The sequence below is a fragment of the Prionailurus bengalensis genome, chromosome B1, assembly GCF_016509475.1.
Source record: "Prionailurus bengalensis isolate Pbe53 chromosome B1, Fcat_Pben_1.1_paternal_pri, whole genome shotgun sequence".
Taxonomy (NCBI): Eukaryota; Metazoa; Chordata; class Mammalia; order Carnivora; family Felidae; genus Prionailurus; species Prionailurus bengalensis.
Window position 1 is genome coordinate 193,268,870 of NC_057344.1, and position 17,810 is coordinate 193,286,679.

The following is a 17,810-nucleotide window of genomic DNA, read 5'->3' on the forward strand; positions in this document are numbered from 1 at the left end:
AGCATTATTTAAATAAGATATTCCCTTTTGCCAAGCGTTTTAATAAACATTCAGCGACTTGATGGAGATGTTAAAAAGAGGAAAGAGAAAAATGCCAATCTATAAACAGATTTCAAACACCCTAAGCAGAATACTTCTTTCCCCCCACCTCCCCAACTATTTTATTCTCTTTTACCCCCTCAATTTTCCCTGGGCATTTAAAAAGGAATTACTCCCACAATACTTTGCAACGGATACATATGAGCTATTCTGAAGTATATTTCAGGTGGTCTATAAATAGCCCACTGGAGCAGCATGGTGCTGCTGCTGGGAGACAGGACAGGAAGGCAAAATCCAGAAATCAGCAAAGCCTGTCAGAATGTTTCAGGGGGAGAAGTTTGATCCATTTAGGCCTTGTGATCTTTCATGTTGGATCTGACTGTTGGGGTTTGCTGGTGTGGCTGTTGGGGCTCGCTGGATGCCTGACTTATGATCACAGATGGTTTCTCTGGATGTGGAAGACTGGATCTTAGTGCTGCATGTAAGCCACAGTTTCTTCACGTGGCAAACGTATACACTTGCATCAAAAGATTGTTCCAAAGTCTAAACCAGATGAAATGGAAGTATATAGTGATACACCCAGCACATAGAAAGAAATTCTCAACAGATCTTGGCCTAATGAGGCCTCATACCTAGTGGGAAAGCGTGGTCTTTGGACTCAAGAGTCTTGGATGCAAATCCCGCTCCCTCTCATTTACTCAAGGGGTAAACCAGAGTAAGTTACTTAATATTTTTCTGGACTCAGTTTCCTCATCTATAAAATAATGATAGCAAGTTGATGACATAATGATGCTAAGGGTTCAACTTTATTTATTAAAGAAATGTTAAGTTCATAGTGTCAACTAAGTACTGTTCTGGGCTCTGGGGATAAAATAGTGTGTACAACTTATTCCTTGACCTTAAGGTGCTCAGATTCAGATACTCACTCTGGGGGCAGATAATTGCAATATAGATATTGCACCAACTATAATTATATTATATATATAATTATATAATTATATAATATATATAATTATATAATTATATAATTATATAATTATATAATCATAATTATAATATATATAATATATAATATTATATAATAATTATATTAATAATTATATTAATTATATATTAATATATATTAATAATTAATATATATTAATTATTATAATTATAATATAATATATATTATATTATATTATGTTATAATATATAATATATTATATTATATTATAATATATAATATATATAATATATATTATATAATATATATTATAATATAAAATATAATATAATATATATTATAATATATTAATTAATATATAATTAATATATATAATATATTTATTATAATATAAATAATTAATGTTATATATTAATAATTAATAATATATAATTATATTAGAGTGTGATAAGCACCCTGTTGGGTAAGGACAAGATTCAAATGGGAACACCCATTGAGGAAACTAATCTAGAGTTTGGGAGTTATAGAGAGCTTTTTAAAAGAAGTGGTGTCTCAGAAACTTCACTGAAAAAAAGAGTGAGCTGGTCGACATGTGCCTGGAAAGAGCTGATTATGCATAATCGTTATCTAAAATATTTTATATTTCTCACTTCATCCTCACGGCGATCCTAAGAAGAAGGTCCTACTATTACCCCAATTTTACAGAGGAGGAAACTAAGGACTAGAGGGCCATGTACAGATTTACTCTAGAAGGCACTTTTTGGAGTCTTTGTAGAGTTCACCATATTCTCTTTCCTCTAGAAATGCCCTCTCTTCACTCCCTGTGCACACAGAGGTGTCTCTAGCAATGCGTCTCCACCATCTATACCCATTCTGATCCACAGTCTATTAGACCAAAGATGAATCTGACCAAAGGTTGGCCACATACATTACCTTACGATTCTATGATGCCGATACTATTATTATGCTTAATAAGATAAGTGAGGCAATATACATATTAGCTTGAAACATAACCTCAAAAAAATAATGTGTTTAAAATATGTGCAATAGCTGGCACATAATAGATAAAATGAAAGCCAGTTGTTTTTTGCTCATATCCTTTGTTCAGTAGAGTCACAAATGACGTGCTGACCTCAGTCTAACACCAATATGCTCAACATGCTAGGGTCATGTTTTTCCTCACTCATGCTCCCCATTCAGATTTAAGCTCTTTACATTCCAAAATATCTCCCCCCAAAGCAATTCCTCCTTTATTCAATAAGCCACTCACATGGAACTAGTTGATTAAATAATAGCTTCTAGAATTTTCCATGGGTGGCAATGGAAGTTCCAGATGACCATCTCTTGTCTATTTCTGTGTACAGTTAGAGAAGAGTGAGAAGGAAAATTTATTTTACCAAGAAAATAATAACTTGGTAATGCAAATTCAAAAAAGCCCTAAATTATACCTGAACTAAATTAATCTATATGAATTAGACAGATAGTTAAATTGTTTCCTTTGTATGAATTTCATTATAGTCACCCTAAACATCCTGCTGTGTGGGGTGTCAAGTGGTTCATGAATAAGGCCGAAATGCCAAAATTAATAGCACAGCTGTGTGTAGAGCAGAATCTGAGCTTTAACTTCTTTATGATTTTCCTTCTTGCAGATGAATATTGTCACACATATTTTACATTTGAGCAAAGGATTTGAGGAAGATGAACCTTCAGATATACAGCAAGTGGTGCAGTAGGTGCCAAGGTAAGATTAGCACAGGTGGGAGAACGTTATCAGCTTCCAGATTGAATGGAGACCATCTTTCCTTCACAGCCCGCTCAGCCCCACTGCTCTGAGCATGCTCTGTTGTATCTTGTTATTGGCAAAGCTGCATGTGAACTTCAAGCTCCAACAGTCAGCCATGGAGCTAGAGACCGCTTGGCTCCATGCAGTGTCTAGATTCTTTGACAGTACAAAGACATCTGGGTTAGTCCACACGAGGGTATCAAAACCCCGCCCCAAATGAAGTCCTCAGTGGGCCTGATACAGTGAAAGTCCCTGAGTGGACTTTCAATCCCTGGGGATCTGTGTACAAAGCCCATAGTATCATTTCTTCCAGGCCTATGTCCTTGTAGCTTCCTCAGAACAATAATACAATGTCTTTCCCCTATGGGGTGCGGGAGCTGGCATAAGGCTTCTATCACTTTGGTTTTTAAGATTAAAGCTCTCTATAGCACCCACATATCCAGATTAATAGAACAGCCAATACCCCCTCATTTACTACCCTGAATTATCCAAGAATTTTAGGGTTTACATAGTTCAAAAGATCCCATCCTGCCCCAAAATGGTTCTTGAAGGGGAAACTTGGCAATCTCATAAACCCATCCCCAGCCCCTGTTTTCTCTTCTCATTGCTTTTGTAGCTGTCATGTAGCTTTGATCTTGAAAACAGAAGACTATGCCCAGTTATGTGCCCTCTAGGGGTCATACTTTTCTTCCTGAATCTCCTGTGCCGCTCTGGGCATCAGGCCATTTCATCCGGTGATAGGGCATCTCCAGGAGGAAAGGGGGAATCTCTCCCCAAAATGCTGTCTCTGGGCTCCCGAGTTCCCAGGAGTGTAACAGAATGTGGACAAGATGCTCCAGCAGTGAGTGGGAAAGGACCTTTCAGCCACCTCAGAGTTGCATCAGCCAAGGATTCTCTGAGTCAGCACTGGCCTGGACTCTGACATTATAACTCTCGATTGTCTCCAATCTGACACCAGCCCATCCCCAGGATGGCTGTGTAAGACACTGGTTCTGGAGCCCGTGACCTCAGGGGCCCTGACACTATTCCCCTTCTACCTTCACACTTCTGCCTTGGAAGCAATGCCTTGAAGTCCTTCCTCCTTTCTTTCCAAGCCTCCATCCATTTCCTGTCACAGAAGGAATGACAACTGCTTTCAAGAGTCCAACACCGTTCAGTCACATGCCAATAGCAATGGAAAGAATGATCCTGAACATAGTGGTCCATGCATACAGTAGGTTTTCTTAGTGTAATTTTATAGATGAGGACACTGAGGCTTAGAGAGGCTAAGTGACTTGCTCAAGGACACACAGCTGAGCCAGAGATAGATCCCAGGTCTGATTCCCAACTAATGAATCTGTAAGTATGAGCATTATTTTGGGAATCATCGGCTGGAACAGAAAGGACGGGAAGGAATGCATTTGGGCGCACAGGTTGTGATACTAGTGACTCCATCAGGGACAACCCAGAACCCAGGCAAAAATCCATCCAGAACAATTTATGGAACTGCATTTTCTAGGAACCCTCTGTCTGTCTAGGTCCTTCTATTTACTTCCTCCCTTGGTTCCCTTCCTGTCACGCATAAGGCCAAGATATCAGGTCCCTGTGATACATTAGATGGGGTCTCTGTCCTTGTAGATGCTGCCACTGATTTGACCCTGAGGGGCAGAAATGGGAACTTCCTGGGGTCCAGAGCTTAGTAGGTACCAGCCCATTATAGTCTCTTAATTACTGTTTTTTACATGGATGTTCACTAGACATGTTCAACATGACACCTGCTATTCACCACTACCTTTGAAGGCTATCAGTCCCACCCACAACAGGTCACTCTGACATAGTTCCTTAAATAAAGAGTTGCTACTTACTAGATTGGTAGTAAATATTTGACTTGAAGGCAGCCAATTCGTAGGCTGGCCACTGAGCCATAATGAAGATTGGCCTGAAAAGTAAGGGCAATGGTAATCAGCTAGAATAGCCAGATTTTCTTCTTTTGGAATGTCACTCAGAAAATACAGAAAGCAAGCCAGTTTGTCAGAGAACAAGAAGACATAAATAGAAGGAGAGAACAAACGGAAAAATCCCAGCGTTGGTGATGCCTTGAATTGAAGACAACAAACTGGCTTCTTTTGTGATCCAGTCTCTTTTGTTGACTGTGCGTCCTGACAATAAGTGTTTATTTTTTGAGACAGCTTAAAAGAGTCTCTGTTTCTAGCAAACCCCAAAGAACTCTTTCTGAGGTGGGTAAGAGACAGTTCTGTTTTGGGGGTGCTGGCTTCTCACTAACACATAATTTACTGCTCCTACCTTGGCTTCGCCTGACTCTGTGCTTGGTTCTGGGTCAGGTTGGTATATTTTCTTTCCAGATCCCCTTGTGCTGTTCTTGACCTCTTCCCAAGGTAAGGCAGGTAGCTCCATGGCCTCCTTCAGCATGGAGGCCTGCCAGGTCCTAACGTGGGGGCACCACGCTCCAGGGATGGATGCTGCATCACCGGACAGTGGAGAATGTTAATAAGAGCCACCTCCTACTACCTGCTCCGTCATGGTTTTCTCTTTACAATGCTTCCTCTGACAGCCTGAGTTTGTTTCTTCCTCTGGGGCTGCTGCTCTGGAAGCCACCTATCTGTCTCAGGTCTGGGGCCCTCTTGTTTTTTTGGGTTTCTCTCTGGGTCTCACCTGGCTTCCAGTTTCCTGTGTCATCCTTTGGTCCATCCAAGATCTCCCTGGGGAGACCAGCCACATCAGCAAAAAGAAAATGAAGTGAGCAGGGAGACTGACCCCCTAAAACTGCATGATTAAGGGATTTGCAAGCCTTGTGCATTTTGGAAGATTCCATTCCTAGAGACTGGCGTAACTCTCTGGTTAATTTAAAACCAAAGTAGGGGGTGAAGATTATTTTCTAGAGCATTCTGTTCTTCATGGATGAGGAAACTGAGGATCATAAAAGCCAAACCCCTTGCCTAAAGTCATACAGGAGGGTAGTTTCAGATCCTCTAAAGAACCCTGAAATCCTGACCCCTGCTGCATTGCCTCTCTATCACAGACCTTTCCTGACGTGTTTTATTGAAGGTGTAAGCCACAAAAAGAATCAGTTTAGTGAGGTTGTTAAGGAGGGAGGAAGGAGAGGTGTGTTTGTACAAACTGTGTGCCACATGTGTTATTGATACTTCCTCAGGTAATCACCCCATGATATGCTTATTATTGTGCCCACTTAATAAAAAATAAAACTGAGGCTCAGGGAGGTTGGGTAACGACAATGATCACGGCTATCACTTACTGAGCACCTGCTATATGCTAGTTCCCAGTGACGTGCAGATACCACTCAATCCTGCTCACAACAGCCCTTTCAGGTAAATACTATCACTAAGTGAATTCCCTAAGGACACACAGCTTGGATTTGAATCAGGTCCTATCACCCTGACAGCTGCCTTTGAGCTGAAGCAGATGTTCTTAGAGAAAATCAAACTTTTATGTAAAAATGTGTGGGAAACTTTACTGAACTAGCATCAAGTATGCAAACATGTTAACTGCATTTGTATCTTGGAAAACAAACAAAAATCTCTGATAGGTGGATTGGCAAGGTTTATTTCATGTTTGTTTCCCTGGTCCAGTTAGCTGGTAGGGTTTAGCAAGTGTTATTGAACGGATAAATGAATGAATATCAGGTATTTCTATTGCACTGTCATGAACTGAGTTTGTGACTTTGAGCAATGACTTGGTTTCTCTGAGCCTTACTTCCTACTTGCAAAATGCAGGGGAGAAAAAGAAAGAGGCATGAAGTCCTATCCAGTCAGCTTAACTTCTGTGCTGAATTTTTGGGAGGGCCTTGAACCACCACCTTGGGGCTTTCAGAGTGCTGGGGGAAGAGTGCAAGGTCTGAGCCCACTCTTTCAGAGTAATATTCCCTTTACACCAGGTCTTGTCAGGAATCATTCCTTAGGAGTCAAGCTGGTCTTAACTAGGTGGGACCATGATCTTTATTCCCTGGTAATTGGCCTACAAATATGTTATGGCACATTGCAAAACGAACTTTGTAGTTGGAGTTAAAGTTGCTAATCAGCTGATCCTAAAATTGAAAGATTGTTCTGGATTCTTCAAGTGGCCCAGATATAGTCCCATGGGTCTTTATAGTCAGAGGAATAAAATGAAACAGTTAGTTATAACTTGTAAAAGATAAGGAGGCAGAAGAGATAGAAAGGATACACCTTGATGAGGACCACACCCACTGTTACTGGCTTTCAAGATGGAAGATGGGGCCATGGGCCAAGGCATACAGGCAGTCTCTAGAAGTTGTGAGCAGCTCCTGGAAGGTAGCCAGCAGGGAAATGGAAAGCTCAGGTCTACAACTGCACAGAACTAAATTCTGCCAATAACTGAATATCCTAAGATACAGATTCTCCCTTGGCCTCCAGAAGGGAATACAGGTCAGCAAGATGACCAAATGGGACATCCCTCACAGCTATATTACCCTTAACAAGAGCAATTTGGCCTCCACCTATGGACAAAAGTGCCTTTGTGGGAGGTTTGGGATTCAGGTAAGAGACGGTGAAACTCTGGTGCAGTCCAAGACCGAGAAGAGCCACTTTGGGAAGGCAGGCCTGCACCCAGGTGGCTAACTCACTGATTATGGTCTGGGCTGCAGATCCAGAAATAGCTTCATACCCCTGAGGACTCAGTTACAACCCTATTTGGCTTTGGTTCTGTCATCAGCACCATTTGTCAAGGGAAAAGTCATGCTATGCATTGGGTGATAGACACATAGACCTCAGTCTCAGCTGTGGACTCTCAAGTGACCCATAAACCAGTTGTACCCCTCTTGGTCACAGTCTGGGAATCCCTGAAGGTATGCCTGCTAAACTTGGTCAGGATATGGATTCTGAAAGGGTCCTATAACTGAACTCCCACCCATCCCAGTAACAGTTCATGAATAGTCCTGCTGGCACAGAGATCCTGCAGGTGACACTCCTATCTGCACCCCCAGAGATGCTGAAGAGGCCCTCTACTTGACTCCAATCCCCTTAGAGCTGCAGTATATGAGCAGGACTAGCACTAGTCCTGAAGGCCCTGAAAAGACCCTAAACTTGACTCTAGCCCTTTTTGCCACAGTCAGGGACAGGTCCGGTCCACTCAGTGGACCTGGCAAGAGACATGGTCATCCATTCTGCCAGATGAGATGAAAGCAGTAATCAAAACCCTTCCAACAAAGAAAAGCCCAGGACCAGATGGTTTCATGGGTGAATTCCACCAACCATTTAAAGAAGAATTAATGCCAACCCTTCTTAAACTCTTCCAAAAAATTGAAGAAACACTTCCAAATTCATTTTACAAGGCCAGTTCACCCTAATACAAAGTCAGATAAGGACACGACAAGAAAAGGAAACTACAGGCCAATGTTCCTGATGAATACAGAGGCCAAAATTCTCAGCACGATACCAGAAAACTGAATTCAATAACGCATTAAAAGGACCATACACTACAACAGTGGGATTTATCCCTTGTATCATATGCAGGGATGGTCCGACATATGCAAATCAATAGACGTGATACGCACATTAATAGGATGAAGGGTAAAAATTGTAAGATCCTCTCAATAAATGCAGACAAAGCATTTGACAAAATTCAACACCACTTTATGATAATTCAATAAATTGGGTATAAAGTAACATACCTCAACATAATAAAGCCTATGAACAACCCACAGCTAACATCATTCCCCATGGTAGAAAATTGGAAGCTTTTCCTTTAGAATCAAGAATAAGACAGGGGTGATCACTCTCACCATTCTTGTTCAACAGAAGACTGGAAATCCAAGCTAGAGCCAATTCAATGGCAAAAAACAAATAATCTGAAGTAAAACAAACAATCCAATTTATGGACAGAGGATCTAAATAGACATTTTTGCAAAGAAGAACTACAAATGAGTAACAGGTACATGGAAAGGTGCTCAACATCACTAATTGTTAGGGAATGCAAATGAAAAATATCTCCTCACACTTGTTAGAATGAGCATTATAAAAAAGACAAGATATATATAATAAGTGCTGGTGAGGATATGGAACAAAGGGAATCCTTGTGTGTTCTTGATGGGAATGTATATTGTTATAACCACTGTGGAAAACAGTATGGAGATTTCTCAAGAAATTAAAAATAGAGCTACTGTATGATCCAGCAATCCCACCCCTGGGTATATATTCAAAAGAAATGAAATCACTAACTCAAAGAGATATCTGTACTCCAATACTTATTTCAGCATTATTCACAATAGTCAGTACATGGAAACAACCTAAGTATCCATCAACAGGTGAACACACACACACACACACACACAATGGAATATTACACATGTGTGGATCTTGGTGGCATTGTGCTAAGTGATGTAAGTCAGAAAGGAAAAGACAATGACTACACGATCGCACTTACATGTAGAACCTTAAAAAAAAAAAGAAGCTAAATCCATATAAACAGCAAATAGAGTGGTGGTTTTCCATGGACTGGGGGGTAGAGGAAATGGGAAGATGTTGATGGACTGGGGGGTAGGGGAAACGGAAGATGTTGGTCAAAGGCCACAAACGTCTAGTTATAAGATGATAAGTTTTGGGGATCTAATATACATCGTGATGACTATAATTAACACCACCGTACTGTATACTTGAAAGTTGCTAGGAGAGTAAACCATATATTTCTCACTACAGGAAAGTTGTAATTATGTGAAGTGATGGATGTGTTAACTAACCTTTTTGTGGTAATCATTTTCACAGTATATACGTGTATCAGATCATCACATTGCTCACCTTAAACTTACACAGTGTTATATGTCAATTATATCTCCATAAAGCTGGAAAAAATGAGAAAGGAAACGGCCCTACTGACACCTGGATTTCAGCCCTTATGAAACTCAGAGCAGAGGCACCAGCCAAGCCCACTGGGTTCCTGACCCATACAACCATGAGATAATAAATCCGTGTGGTTTTAAGCCGCTTAATTTGTGGCAATTTGCTATGGAAACAATAGAATACTAATGACGAGGCTAACCATGAAAACAGGAACCATTCTGAGTATTTGCAACAAGATAAACTGTAAGCATATACTTGGTTACCCTTGTGGCGGAAGAGCCAAAAAGCAGAAGAGGAAACGAGGAAAATTTAGACACTGGGAATAGCAGGAATAAAGGGAGGCTAGATGACTGGAACGTTGGGCACGATAAGCAGGTGGGATCTGGACAGGAGTGCAGATGCTGCTGTTGCCACGGAAACGACGCTTGGTAAAGAAAGAGAGAAGTGCGTTTCCATTGGCCAATCCAGCCGGAATCCAGCTACGGGGGTGGGCGGAGCTGGAGCTCAGGTAATAGGTCTAATATTGACAGAACAGGTTTCTGAAGGTGAGATGGGACGTAGCTTTGATCTTTATCATGGATTGGGTGGTTTTTTGTTTTTTTTGTTTTTTTTTTTTGTTTTTGGTATATTTTGAGGCCATACTATTAGGTCATAGTAGTTTATAGTTATATTTTTGAAGTAAACTAAAACATTGCTGTGATGTAGTGCTTTTCTTTAACTGTAATGTTTTTGGCCTTAAAGTATATTTTCTCCCTGATGTCATGAAAGCGATTTTTTTTGTTGTTTAATATATTCTGGGTGTATAGTGTTTTTTTTTTTTCCCTTTTACTTTGAACCTGTGTTCTTTTATTTAAGATGTGCTCATACACAGCATTCAGCTGGGTTTTTTTGTTTGTTTGTTTTGTTTTGTTTTGTTTTGTTTTGTTTTGTTTTTATTCTTACCTAATGGTCTTTATCTTTTTTTTTTAAAGGTTTGTTTTACTTACTTTTATTTTTGAGAGAGAGAGAGAGGGAGGGAGAGAGAGAGTATGAGCAGGGGAGGGGGCAGAGGGAGGCAAAATCTTAAGCAGGCTCCACACTCAGTGTAGAACCTGATGAGGGGATTGATCCCATGACTTTGGGATCATGACCTGAGCTAAAATCAAGAGTTGGCCGCTCAACCGAGTCAACCAGTGCCCCCTAATGGTCTTTGTATTTTAATGAGTGAGTATAGTCACTTATATTCGTTGTGCTTGCTGATTATTTGGCTTAATTTCTACATCTTACTTGGTATTTTTTATCAGTTCTACTATTTTTATGTTTTATTTTTCTTTCCTGACTTCTGGTTTGAATGTCTTTCTGTTGTTTCATTTATTCTTAATTGTTACCCACGCTATTTTAACATGCTTATCAAGCTTAAAGTCTCATAGTAATCAAACTTGCTCTGTGCATTATAAGGATCCTAGCAATACCTTAATTCAGGTAACCTACTTCCAACCTTACTTATTATTTTCTAGTATTTTATATCTATCTTGCTTTGTCTTCTTGTAATCTATTTTAAATATTTGATACATATAAAATAATATATGCAAACTATAAAGCAGAATAATATAATGGAGACTACAACCCCATCACCAAATGTTTGGCTTAAACATTAACCATAACTCAGTTCCAGCTTCTCCTCTATTTCATCCCCCTTCATTCCCTTTGCAGAGGGAACCACTGTTCTGATTTTGCATTTATTATGTAACTGTATTTTAAAAAATCTGTTTAGTTGCAATAACAAGAGAAAACATTTAAAATAAGCTAAATTTGTTAAACACATTTGTGGAACAAATTTGGGGTGTTTAATATGTACATTTTCTAGGTTGTGCCCATAAAAGGAAAGTATCTTGTTCTTCCCACTCTCTTCTCCATGATTCCATTGGATGAAATGTGGTCATGGTGTCAAGCCATCTTGGATCAGGTGAATAAAGGTCTTTCTAACTTGATGCTTATTTATAAGAGGAAACTAAGCTTCTAATTTTAAGGCACTGCCATTTTAGTTTCTGTCATGGTATCCAAACCTATATCCTAACTCAGAAATCAAAAGATAACGTCTGAAGTTGAACCGAGAATGAGTGCTCTAAAGATGTTATTTAGAAATATTGAATCATATGCAAGAAGAAATAGCTAAAAGACTTGAAAAATGTTGCCACTGGGAGTCTTGATTTTCTAGAGAGGAATGGAGTAGGCGACCACTATTTGTCCTTTTAAATTGTGTACATGCATTATTTCCGTTAAAATTACTTTAAAATAAGTCTTTCTCACACACAAATTTGTAATTTGTGGTTGCTGTCACTTTGAATGAAATATGTTTTTGCACAAGAGATTGAGATTTAAGGTATTAGACAAAACACTTAGTTATCACGCATCTTATTTGAAACTGTACCACTGCCGACAAAAGCTTGATCAACGACATCACTCTCATATTTGAAATCCCGCAGTATAAATATATTATAAGACTAAAGGATTGTTTCAAAACAGCCAAACTATTACATGACAGTCAAGAAATTTGAAAAGAAAAAAGAAATGATTCGATGAGACCATGGGTCACCATTTCAGGGGTAACTGAAACAGTGACTGCTGAGGACGCTGTCAAGCTGCAAACCTACTTTCCTGAAGTATGACCATGATTTAAGAAAAATATATGTGGTCTGCTTGTGACGTGGACTGAAGGTGCTGTCCTGGTCTCAGCAATGGTGTAAGAATGTGAACAAGACAGTTTGCTGATGGTACCGTTTGGAGATCCAGGGGTAGGGCCGTGCCTCATCGTGTTTTGGTCTCACTTGAAAACATTACTAAAGGATCCGTAGTTCTTTTATGAGCTTGTAGATAGAGAAGACATTTAAGAATTCAAAAATTATCACGGCCCTGTGGACAAACGAATTGGTGTTTGCCTCAGAGAAAGGAAATCTGAGATCTTGCAGTAGTAGATATGGAGGTCACTTACTGCAACAGTCTCACTTTTTGTGAGGAAAATGAGGCCCAGTGAACTTTGTTAATGGTCCATACACATTCTGGGTTAAAGGCACTTCTCTCAGATGAAGGGAGTGAAACACAGAAGCCACAGAGTGAGGGTCAAGTAGAGAGAGTGAGAAGACCATATTGTCTCCCAACCTTGGCATAGGTCCCTGGTTCATGGGGCAGGCCTGATCTTAAGCCGGTTAGGAAGAAGAGGTGGGGGTGGGGGAAAGAAGATTTACGTTGGGTGAGAAATTGAAGTTGTGACTTAAAAAACACTGAACTTGAAAGTGAGTTACAGAGAGCTCAGTGTGATTGCTCTTGTATTTGAAAAAGGTGCAAAAAATGGTCACGGTGCTTGAAATGTGCTCTGAGGAAGGGCAAAGAAAGGAGGCGTAAGCAGGAGTGGTTGATTTCAATGATGGAGCAAAAATGAAACAATGGTCTCATTGTATCTGACTTAGCCCTGTTCAGCAAGTTATATTTGTCTACACCCCATCTCATCTGTAGGCCTCTTGGAGAACACTGGGTGGTCTATCCTGGCTTTTATGGAACAAAGAAGAACAAGAGGAGGAGACAGTAGTAGAGACAGTTGAGTTGAATTTGCTGTTGTCGAGTTGGAGGGACTTCAGAAATGCCCCTGTGCAAATGATGAGTAGAGGGTATCCTCTTTTTTTTTTTTTTCATAAGACTGTAGCTTAGGAGAAAGATCTGGAATGGAGATGGAATTTGGGAGACATTAGATTTTAGATGGTGGTTGAAATAATGGAAGGTAATGCCATTATCTACTGAGAGGTGAAAGAGAAGAGTCTGAAGGTAAGGCGTAGGGGACCCAGACATTTGAAAGTATAGCTGAGGAACAGGAGTCCACAAAGGGAAATTAAGGAAAACCAGAAAGACAAACATCATGGAGGATATGGCAAGAGTTTTAAGGAGTTGTTAAGGAGTCAACAGTCAAATGAAGCAAAGAAGTCAAAATGAAAGGCTACTTTTGTCCTTTGGATTTAGTAAAATGAAAGTCATTTGTGATCTTGGTAAGAGAATTTGGGAGAAATGATGAGGGTAGAACACGATACTGGAAAGAGAGAGAGAGAGAGAGAGAGAGAGAGACAGTGTGTGTGTGTGTGTGTGTGTGTGTGATAAGAGACTGAGCATGTTTAAAGCTACTGGGAAGGGACTTTAGGCAGGAAGAAGTTGCATAGAAAGTAAGCGAGGTTGTAGGTGATGGTATAAAATCCTTGGAAAGGCAGAATGAGATAGGGTTAAAAGTCCAAGGGGGAGGAATTGATTTTAATAATGTGAGGAATGACTCTTCTTCAGATAGGAAATTGGGAAAGAGTGGGTATGGGGATGTCAGTTGAGTGGCTACTGAAAAAGCTGATACACTTTGGCCTCATTAGCAGAGGTATGGCATCAAAATCAAAGGAGGTGACAACCTCCCTGAACTGTGGTCTGGACAGACATTCCAGGCAATGCTGTGTGCATTCCTTGCTTGGGGGGCACAGCTTAAGTGGGAGATTGAGCACCTGTAGAGTGTGCTTATAAGAGTTAAGCCCTAATGAATGTCTGAAAATGATTGAAGAACAGGGAAGTATTAGCCCAAAGACATGAAGATTTGCCAGAGAAATAATCACAGTCCTCAAATATCTGGAAGAGAGACCAGGGTTATTCTGCTTGGTATTAGAGGGCCGATGTAGGCAATGAAGGGAATTATAGGAGACAAACTTTTTTGGCAATATATTGCGTCTTGGATTTAAGTGTAGACTGACTTTTTGGTAAGGGATATAGGAAAAGTAGTTCACAGGGAAATATCCACTTAGCCAAGGTTTCACAGAGAGCTTAGGACTACATAAATGTTTCATTCCAAAAGTATTGAGTTTTTATACTGAGCCAGATACTATGCTGGCTCTGGCCACACAATCTGAATCAGACAATTAGCCTGGAATGAAGTGTGGGAAACAGACATATAAAAAGGTACTTATAATACAACCAGCTGCACTTGGCATAGGACACACCATTCTAGAAGACACTCGTAGCTATTAATACAGTATTAATGTGTTCCATCTATTTATTCATATATTTCATTGCAAACACAATTAAGAACCTTATTCTTCTCAGATACAACATTTTGTGAGTCCAGTGACCGAACTCCTTAAAGAAAACACACACTTGTCCATAACTAACATGAGGTTTTCAAAGGTAGAAGCAAAATTATGTCAAGAGTTCCTGTTCTCCTGTGAGAGGATCAGAAAGATCACAGGTGCACTGTATTCAAAATAATCCACTGAGTTAAAAAAGAGATAGAGTAATTGGTGCCTAGAAACGTACAAATGTTGTCTAAATATCCCTAACTACCTGTCACTTGTCCGTGTCAATATTTATAAGTTAATATAGTTTTCACATGATACCTGCATGTCCATTGGTTCAATGATTGGGAGAAACCAGGTCCAGCGGAATCTGGGAAACCCATGCAAGGGTTTTAGGTAATGTGCCCGAGTTTAGTGCAGAGATAACAGATATGTGGAAACACGAGATCTGAGATTAGAGGATCCTAACCCAAGACTGGGTGTGGGGTGTGGAAGGAAGGGGAGTAGTCATGGGAGGTAACAATGGCATAGAATGGAACCAGCCAGATGGATGGGAAGAAGAATCCAGCTGAGGCGGACCGCAAAACTAAAGTCCTGCTGAGTGAACCAGCATGAGGTGTGTGCACATGTGTGCATGCGTGACTGTTAGTGGTACAGCAAAGAGGTCAGGTGGGTGCCAGTGATGGGATAGAGAAGAAAGCCTTTGAGCAGGGCTGAAAAATCGGAGAGGAGTGTGGAGACATCCAAGTGACCACACTGGAATCCCCGAGACCAGCAGATCCTGCAGCTGGTGTCCAGAAAGAGGTGATACGTGTCTGGACCCTGCAGTGGCTCAGAGTCAGGGAAGGAGATGCCCCGAGACATCCCTAAGACTTGATTTTGAGAATGATGTAGGATTTTGTCATCTGAAGTAGAGGAGAGAGCCTTGATCAGAGATTGGGGAAATAAATACAGATGCCTATGCCTTATGTGACCAAGTATGTACCTTCAGGAAACCCATCAGTTTTTAGGCATCAGTTTCTACATCTGCAAAATGGAGCTGAAGGAGATAACGGCAAAGGTAACTTCAGGCACAACAGCTTATGATTCTTTTGTTTTTAGCCCAGGATGAGCAGAGCATGATGATACTGTCATTCATACATTCAAGAAATGTTTGCGACTGAAGAGGAGGAAGACATTGTTTCCTTCCTTCACAGGGAAGGATTAGGTCCTGGTCCCCAGAGCAAGTGTATTCTCCTCCCTGCTCAAGAGGTTTTCACCTTCATTGTTATTCTCTTGGGAACCAGGCCCATTAAGCATGATTAAAAACAGGTCTCATCTAGAGTCAGAGCTGTGCTCTGAGATGAAAATCCTGGGTGCCGTGAACTAAATTTCCTGTAAGAATAAAAGAACCCGCCGAATACTGGCCTTGCTCTAGCTAGTTGTCTATGCTCAAAGCGTAGTATTAAGACTCATCATTTATCTTCATTGTGGGAATTTGTCCTTATGAAAGAATTTTTTTTGGATGTGCATTTTACCACTCTTAGAAAGCTGGTAGTTTTGACAAATCCACAAAATATGTTTCTAATTCCATTCTGTTCCTATTGCGTCCCGGTAATTCTCACATTATTTCTGGAAGATTAGCAGACATGCAGTGGTAGTGACATAATTAGTATTCGGAGGAGATAATAATGTCAAGGGATTTTGTTGTTCTTGGAACCTACATGGAAATAGAAGGAGAGCAAAAGTTGGATTTGTGATAATTTTTTGGCATATATTGGTGTTTGTTCGGGAAAATTTTAATGCCATAAATGAGATTGTTTAATGAAAACATGTTGAATAAGACACTTAGAAGAAAGTAGATTTTGTATTCTTTGTTTTACCCACAGCTTCCTCTCTGTAAGGAAAAAGCATTTCTCTTTCTGCAGAATTCCCTTTCTGATATGAAATGGTTAATCCTGAGAATTGTTTCAGGCAATAAAACACTGACTGGAATCTTTCCGACAATACTTTCCTTCTTGATCTTTTTTTATGACTAATTGAAATGAAAGCCCAGGGAAGCTTAATGCTAAGGAAACACTGTGTGTTCTGTGATGTGATTCTGCAAAGGGGGTGTCTGTGTGGTGGGGAGCTCTCTGCTCTGGAATTTTAAGTTAGAGACCTAACTGAAGAATCAATATTTCAATTAGATGCTGTAGTGGGTTTGGGATTACTGCTACTGTAGCTGGAAGATTGCTGGGTCTTTTCTTGGGAGGGGTCATTACTGTGAGCTGTTTTTTATTTTCTTTTTAATCCCAGCTCTCAGAGTTTGTCTGCTTTGTCTGCACTTGAACCACCGGGGTGACCAACTAGAAAAGAACAAAAAATGTAAATTATTCGTACTTCCCTAAAGGCTACTAATGGCATGCTCTTCAGTAGCCATCCGAGATGAAACAACCAGTATTTCTTATTTTGTAGACTCCTAGGAACAGTGGCCCTTTGAATTGACAGGACCAGTTTTCAGATCGTGCTTCTGATATGCCCCGATTCGAGAGACCCCCCAAAAACAAACCACCAGAGTCCAGAGTCAAAGCCAAGCGGCAAGGGTCGTTTATTGCAGGTTGGAACCCGGTCCTCCGCGCACTCCTTGCCGGTGACGCTAAGAGGCCCTGAGCAAGGATCTTACAGCTTCTTTTATAGACAGGCACAAACAAGTTAGGGATTTTTTTGAGGTTACAGAGCTGTTATCGGTTGACATTTAAATTTGAACGCTCAGCAGAACTTGATTGGTTCCCGCCTTTATTTCAAACCACTCAGCAGAACTTGATTGGTTCCCGCCTTTAGGTCAGACTACAACCGGGCACGCCCTGGCTGGTTTCGGAATGGGGGGGGGGGGGTCTTTTCTTTGCAGTTGTGAGTACACCTGGTAATTTTTCTCTTAGTCTCTCACTTCAGTGATCAATCACCTGGAGGCATAGTCAGTAAAGAGGTCCTGGGGACACAATGTGCATGGGCCTCCTGTCCCCCACCCTGGACTTAGTCAACTAAAGTTGTTCTACTTTGATCTATTTTATATACCAGCATGCCTCATTTCATGGCGCTTTGCTTTATTGTGCTTTGCAGATACTGTATTTTTGCAAATTAAAGTTGTATGGCAACCCTGCATCAAACAAGTCTACTGACACCATTTATTCCAAAATCATTTG

The 17,810-nt window shown here is 40.4% G+C and overlaps 1 long non-coding RNA gene across 1 annotated transcript; it reads left to right on the forward strand.

The window, feature by feature from the left end:
• Positions 1-2,631: 2,631 nt before the first annotated feature.
• LOC122479012 lies at positions 2,632-16,634 on the forward strand. Its single transcript, XR_006296211.1, has 2 exons — positions 2,632-2,726; positions 15,748-16,634. It is a non-coding gene; the product is annotated as an uncharacterized LOC122479012 (long non-coding RNA).
• The last annotated feature ends 1,176 nt before the right edge of the window (positions 16,635-17,810 follow it).